The sequence below is a fragment of the Silurus aristotelis genome, assembly GCF_946808225.1.
Source record: "Silurus aristotelis genome assembly, chromosome: 15".
NCBI classification, from domain to species: domain Eukaryota; kingdom Metazoa; phylum Chordata; class Actinopteri; order Siluriformes; family Siluridae; genus Silurus; species Silurus aristotelis.
In genome coordinates this window covers 11109859-11117889 of record NC_139588.1, presented here as the reverse complement: position 1 = coordinate 11117889, position 8031 = coordinate 11109859, and the positions used below count along the sequence as shown (strand labels likewise).

The 8031-nt window shown below is 38.7% G+C and overlaps 1 long non-coding RNA gene across 1 annotated transcript; it reads left to right on the top strand.

The window, feature by feature from the left end:
* Nucleotides 1-4135: 4135 nt before the first annotated feature.
* LOC310738029 lies at nt 4136-7745 on the top strand. Its single transcript, XR_014536969.1, has 3 exons — nt 4136-4453; nt 4880-4982; nt 7175-7745. It is a non-coding gene; the product is annotated as an uncharacterized lncRNA (long non-coding RNA).
* Nucleotides 7746-8031: the final 286 nt, after the last annotated feature.

Sequence of the window (8031 nt, the reverse complement as noted above, 5' to 3'; positions counted from 1 at the left end):
TCATATAACTTGATGGAACCATTGCCCTATAAAAGTGTGAGATTACATATGAAAATGACTACACATTAAGGCACCTTGAGGGATGGGTAAATTCCAGATGATAGATACATCTGCTGATGTGATCATGGTTTGAGAAACCTTATTCAGTCAGGAAAGTGCAATTCATCAGGTCAGTCCTTAGGCACTATAGGTGTCTTAACACTTAGACCTTCTGTGTATTTGCGTTTTACAGTTGTATTATTTGAAACACATTTTAGTACATTGGGCAACACTGGTGTACCTTGGCTACATCATCTCTGCATCCCTCTTTTCGCTGGTGAAATCAGATCTGTTGAATCTCAACAAATCCAGGTCCATCAGCACTGAGGAGTAGTAGAGGAAATGACCCCATCAAAACTTCCTGTTGCTGACAGACAAATGAGCTTAACCTCTGTCACTAGTCTAAGCACTGCCGAGCTCCTGTGTAATGTGCGACAAGCAGACTGGACAATATGTACTGGTTGCTGATTGCATTCCACACTTTATTTTTTAATTTAACTGTAAGAGTTAACCGCATAGTGCCAAAGGAGTCATAAGACAATCAGCCGTATGTGCACTATTGTATGTCACGTATATAGCTCACCCCAATCACAATTTTCTTTAAATACACTTCGGCCCACATCCATGAAAGTGTGTAAAGTTTATGTGATGTGCTGGCCCACACACCCAGGTCTGTAAGTGGAGCTGCATGTGGAATGTAGGAGGTGTTTTCGAGTAGGGGATAGCAGGGGAGGGTGATTAGTGGGGGCAGCTGAGATCTGTCCCCCAGCTGTAATGACAGATTACCCAGCAGGTGTGGCACTCATCCCTCACTCTGCAGCCAAAACCCAGCCCAACCCTGCCCAGCTAAAGCCATAACCCCCCTCTTACCCTCTGTCACGTATACACCCCTGGCTTTCAGACTCAGAGGCCTACATGTTGGACTGCATGCGTAGAAGTGTCAATATGACATATGGCGTGTACAGCTGTATTACCCAAACCTGCCATTTAGTTAAAATAGCACGTATGCTCTTCTCGCGGTGTGTGATAAAGAGGATTACTCAAATAGTATTAAACAATACAAATGCTCTAACCTGTACTAGTTGTATCCATTCCCACAAGTGGTGAGCAGTCATACCAGTCCAGTCCACAATGGTTACTTAGTGCTTCCTCAAGAGGACCATGAAGCATAATGGACTACACTGACAGCAGATGACAGCAGTTGTTCTAGTTGCTGCTGCTAATGGAGCGGTCTGTTGTAAAGTCCAACTTTATGACACTGGCTGCTCTCTTTGTCGTATGGCTTTACCTAAATGAGCAAGTCGTAGATGTTTTAGTCAGTATTGGCCATTTGTAGGACTGGGTGAAGGAGAATGAGCTGCCTGCTGTTTTTACTCCACACAGACACCTTGACTAATTACTCTGGGCAATCACAAAAGGCCAGTCAGCAGGGAGAACTTCAGGCCTTTATTCCCCTCCTCCTTAAGCAGCGGGCCTACCCTCTGCCTTTACTCAGGAGTGAGAGTGAGAGTGAGGGAAGACAAACTCCTCTATTTTATGTCTGCATGCATGTCTATAATTGTGTGTGTCTGTGTGTATATGTGTGTCGGGACCCTCTCCCCTCATATACCCATTACAGGCCCTTCAGTCTGTCACACTTTCGTTTGATGGCTCTTTACAGCAGGGCAGGTCTGGCTGCAGGGGGGGACTTAGCCTTTGATTGCCTTGATGCAGAACACATGTGAGAGAGGACCTGTAGCTGCCCTGCTGAGAGCACCTCTCTCTCCCATAGCTACAAACACACTCTCCCTTATCCGCCAACTCTCGCCTCATGCTCTTTTACTTTTTAACACTTGTCTCCACAATGCTTTACATCACCATCATCTTGTTCTCTCACCTTGCACTCTGACACATATTGCTTTTCTTTCCTTCTTTGTCTTCTGGATTGTTTGAGTTTCGTGAATTGTGCTCATTTTTTAAACACTGATTCCCTGTCAGAATATTGGCATGCCTTGGCAAGCCACTATGGGTGTATTCAGACAGAATGGGATGGGACTGTATATATACTGTATATATATTCATTGTGGTACTAATAACTCCATGATGACTAGGTGAGAATACCAACACATACTAGTCTCCAGGTAGATCTGAACTACAAAACTGTTTCTTACAACAGTTTCTTACAGAAATATCATTACATTCACCTTGCTGTTCCATACCAAGTATGTACGAAGTGTGTAATGTACTTACTCTGTCAACAGCATTTCAAAAATTCAGTATGTAAATTCACACTCCTTTAGCGCCCTCTGTAGGTGGCTCATTCGTTCCCTCAGCTCTCCAGAGGCCCTTTATTTACCCAATAACAAAGCTCTGTTTGAGGGCCAGATCGAGTTGCAGCTAATGCTTTAGCAAGGACCTGCTGCTGAAAGATGTTGCTATTTGAGGCAGCTTGGGTTTCAAGGTGGCTTACAAAGCAGGGCACAGCCTGTGTGAAGGAAATGGGAGAGTGGGAGAGAAAGAGGAAAAAAGAAAAAGGTGAAAAGCAATGATGAGAAAGGAAGGAGCCTATTGGGGAAGGAGTGAGAGATCAGGGACAAAACAAGAAAGAAAAAAGGAAAGAAAAATTATATAATTGTGGGGAAAAAAGTTTGATTCAGCACCAGCAGATGAGAGTCGTCCTTGACATGAAGAAAGCCAAAGCTTTGAAATTCATTTAAATTGGTCGTACATCAATACAATATCATGTGAATGAAAGAATACAAACACTAACTACATCCTTTAGCTTAAGCTAAAGCATTGCTCAAACATGAGGCCAAGTCAGAACATTTCATAGGCAGATATAGAAACACCTCTGACTTTATAAATTGGAAAATTGTATTCTTTATTTCTCTTTCCTCTCTATTCTTGCATAGAAGTATGCATAAAACCTCTCTCCATCACCACCACCACCCACACACACACACACACACACACACACACACACACACACACAGTCACTCACTCACACTCTCTCTCTCTCTCTCTCTCTCTCTCTCTCTCTAGGTTCTTCAGGGGCCCCTGCTGGTGTTTGGTTACATACAGCTCTCCATTTTCTGGAAGGAATGACCACATCGGTTGCCTAGGGGATCAAACCAGGAAGGACAGCCGCCGAATAGATGAAAATAGCCCTGAGCATTATTCAAGCTAATCAATACACTTCTGTTTTTCTCCTAGACAGAGTATCACGCATTTCATGTGCCCGCATAAAATGAAGGCATGTGTGTCATGTGTGTGCATCAACACTGTTTTGGGTAATTCCCTTCATCCACTTCTATTGCAGCTTTTAGGGGGTAAGAGTTGTTGTCATAAGGAAAAGGAAGTATTAGCAAGATTTCGGGTCAAGGGTTAGCTGTTCAGCTGTTATTGTGGTGTCTGCTTTTTTGGATATGTAAACCCTCAGCTTAAGGTGAACCATGTAGGATCCAGTGTGCCAAATTACTCCAGACAATCGAACATGACAATCTAAAGCTAAAATCTTTTTATGGACTTTAAATCAAATATACTGTACTATGTCTAAGCATATCTTTTTTTTCATGTTTTCATATGCTTGAGAAGTCACTGTTTTTAAGCATTACTGGACACGTTCAACAATCTTCAATTCAACAATTCAAAAGTAAAATCATATAATACAATCAAAGTATGGTGCTAAACAATTTGTAAGATGAATTGAGGTGACAGTTGATAGTGGCTTTGTTGCCAATGATATTCACAGGCCACCAAACACCCTTTCCTTTATATATTTAAGTATGATAACTCTTTATTCAATATCTGTATATTGAGTATGTCTGTAGCATTCCCACATTTTAGAACTAGCGTAGTTGAACTTTTTTCTCTTAACATTTAGTTTAAAGAATTTAATCTAGGTTTCTATTAACCTTCAAAATAATTAATTTTATTTGCTTGTATGAATAGGAATCATTTATATGCGTTTATTTCCAAAGAATTACCCATTCTTCTCCCTTCAGGTCTCTCGATAGTTCTCTGCCATCCTCTTCATCTTTAATTAATATATATATTTTACATTAAATGCATCACTATCATCTTAGATGGTGTGTGTTTATTTTGTGTTTAATGATAACTTTTATAAAGCTTTTATAAAACTTTAATAAAATATTTAAGGAAAATAAAAAAAGATTTTGCTATTGTGTGCTAGCACTAATGCTATTTAGAACTTATCGTGGGAGACACTGAGAACCAGCTCATCACTTTGCACTGTGCCAACTTCATTTATGCTGTACCGTGCTGTTCTCGTCTTACCCTTGTGGCCCTGGCACATCAGCATTTTTATTACACCTGCCTCCTCCCTCTCTCTATTTCAGCCTTCCCTTGTCCTTCTGAAGGCCAGATAGATGATAGTTCCCCAGAACAACTCCTCAGTCATCTCAAGCTTTAAAGGGTAATCTTCACAAACACACAGTTCATTAACTTGAATTGCCCTGCATTCAAGCCAGTGTTAAGCCACCCACGCTTCTGTGGGGTACATACATGCTGTCTGTCAACACATGTAATGCTCATTTTACTGAAGCCCACTGTTTTCATTTTTCCCTTTAATTTTCTAAACTTATTGATCTATTCGGGTTCCATGAGTTTCCAAAGTGTTAATTGTGCATTAGAGATTATAAAACATACACTAAAAACATCTCTATATTTTATATATATATATATATATATATATATATATATATATATATATATATATATATATATATATATATATATATATATAAACTCAATCACTGTGTATCCCATTGGACTATAACAGACTGCATTCCATTTAGGATAATATGAAAGCTCATTGATCCATACCTTGCTTCTTTTTCAGCTTGTCCTTAGCAGAACTTTACATAACAGGTTTATCCATCTGAACTTGAAGACCATGATGGGCCAATGAGGAAAAGCTATGTCAGCTCAGATGAGTACAAAAGGTGTGGTGAGAAAAGAACAAGTAAAAACATCCATGTTTGGTTATTGTAATGCCTTGGAGACAACAGATAAAGAGCAGAAGGATCCTGTTGTTCAGTAGTCATCAGAATTTATAATACGATTCTTTCGCTGACTAACAAAAAAAATCTAAATAGTGAATCTTGCAAATCGTGGTGCAGAGAGGGCAGAATGGCCTATTGTTCTCTACAGGCAGAGAGCTTTACCAGTCCTTAACCCTTCTACCTGGCCACTGCTACTGCTGAACATTCATTTTCCCTGATGTATTTGATCTGTAAATAGTGTAATACTGTGTAGTAAATATTGGAGTGCAGTAATAACTGTGGTCTGCAGTATGGAAGAGCATAATCAGCAGATCTCAAATCCCACACTCTTACTAGTGAAGGGCTCCTTTTTCCAGTCCTCCCATGTCAGGCCTCCCCTGTGTAGGACATGCCAGGCATAGCAGGTGATGTGTTCGGTCCGGATCTGTCCAGTTAGAGAAGGATCAGTGAGACAATCCACTCTGACCAAGTAGGACAGCTGCAGAGCTGTCTCGACACAAAGTCAAGCTCTCAGCTGTCACTGTGTCCTCAGTGAAGACATTCTTCCTTATACTTCTCTGTAAACACTCTAACATTTTCAGAATGTAGTACTAAGAAACGTGAAAATAATATAAAATAAACATTTTTGGGTTGGCTGGTGCCATTCACTTGTACATCTTGCCAGTATCTGAATCAACATATTTTTAGTTCTCCAAATATCTGTATTTGTTTAGTTCAATTTGGGCTTCAATTCAGATTTTTTTTTTTTATTCCCCTCATACAACAATATAGTAGTTTAATTTCAACTATTGCAATTCTGACCAGAGAGTTGTTAAAAATCAATCTATCTTTCCAAAAGCAAAAAAAAAAAAAAAAAAAAGAAACTCTAACAATGTGCTTCTGTAAATGTATACATATTGTGTTTGGAACAGAATCATTTCAAGTAATGTATTAAATTACATTCCTAGTCTAAATGAATGTAACACATTGTCAAAAACTAGCTAGCACATTCCCTCTTTACAAGTACATAAACATCTCTGGGTTGGCTAAAACCAGACATGATTATTTTTCTAACGCATATTTTAAAATAAAGAGGTTTTATGTTATGAGAACATTTACTTCAGTGCTGTCATTTGTCTTTTTTCTTCGGAGATGATCTGAATTAAATGTCCAAGAATATTATAGCCTGTGCTGCTCAGTGTATGCGAAAAAGATAAAATAAATAAAATCTTGCAAGATGTCAGGTTTATCTAAAAACATTTGGGAATTAAGGAAATATGGCTTAAATTATAGGAAAAAGAACTACATGAAACAAAAATAATGGTATAATCTTTTTGTTAATAGTACCAGTGACAAAAATCTCAAATGAATTTTTCTGTTTCTGAAGAGTTAAGCATAATTATGTTCCTCTAAACGATTTAAAACCCTGCTCATGAAGGTAGAATAGGTTTGACTTCAAAGGTATCATACGTCATCATGCTGACAAGCTACTGACATACCACTGGTCATTAACTCTAAAAGTCTGCTTGGTTAGATGGAAAAGTGTTTCCATCTTGTTCAGGAAAATCTAAGAAACGTATTGTGAATACACCAGCTATTTCTCACAAATATTTTCAAATAAATTTCAGTGTTCCCTTATTAAAAAAATAAATAAATTATTTACATGAACCACATATCACATATGTAGAACAAATTTGCACTGCTTTAAGCAATCACCCACTTGACAGGTCCTCATAATAATGTGAAAATGATTCGAATCAGTTATGACATCTTGTCTTAACGCTTGTGCACTTAATGTCTTCCTATTAAGCATTAGAATGTCCACTTGTGGCAGTTAATTAGCTTTCATAGCAAAGCTGCACCAGAAATGTATACTCATATATTCATGTTTCCAGGTAAACATAAAGGTGCAAAAATGTACTGTTCATTTTTCTACCCCAGTAACATGAACTGGTAAATTTAATATCATTTAAAATTCGCAGTTTTCACTGTTTTTACAAAAATCCCTACATAATTGAAACCTAGTGATGGTAGTGTTACTGATAGTAGATGATCCCGTTTTATAGTTCATATAATTGTGCTGTATATGTATGCTATTGAATCGCTTTTTGTATTCCCTGTGCTGGTATACATTTACCCCCCACCATGTACAGAGAACTGTGTGGCCTGGAGCACAGGGAGGAGGGAACCCCACTGAGTGGAATTCTCAAGCCTCACTTCCCTGCCCTAGGGGACCACATCATTAGCTCAGGTAATCCTTAGTGCAACCTTAGCGAACCTATCCCAAATGTTCGAACAACAAACAATCCTCTACCCCTCTATTTACCACACATACCATCTGCCAAACAATTAGGCTGTGTTGAGTAAATACCACTTAACCCAGTCCGAAGTTGATGAGCTAATTGAGTGTAATTATAGTTTTGTTGTTATGAGAAAGAGGACTAAATGGGAGGCCTTTTCCTTAGATAATAGAGTGTTGTTGCTAGTGGTACTAGTTATTTAATTTGAATAATTTATTGTATTTGACTGAACCATTCATGGTCGCATACTGCATTAATATTGTTAACTGCAGTCACTAGTGGATATATGCTAATATATTCTTCATGGTGGATGTGGATAAGGATAACGGCTACAAAATTGTCTTATGCTATAAAGAGAAGTGCTGAAACAGATTTATTATAGCGCTATTTTACTTGGCAATGAATGTATAAAACAATGTTTTAAAAAGTATAGCTCCTACAGCTCTGTTTTCTTTCTCTTGCCTGAGGTCCACTGTGGGTGTGTTGCTAATGTCAGTCTTGTTATTCTAATATGATCCAAGCATAGCCTTGAAATCCAAAACAGGTTTCAACTGCCTGCGCTGGACAGAGCTCCAGCTGATAAAATTCAGAGGTAACGGTTAATGATAAGCACCCACTCGGTCTTGACTTACAGCGGCAGCTGGATGAGTTGAGTAAGGAAAGGACAGTCTGTTAGGGAAGAGCTTACTGTTTCAGGCTGCAGCGCTACA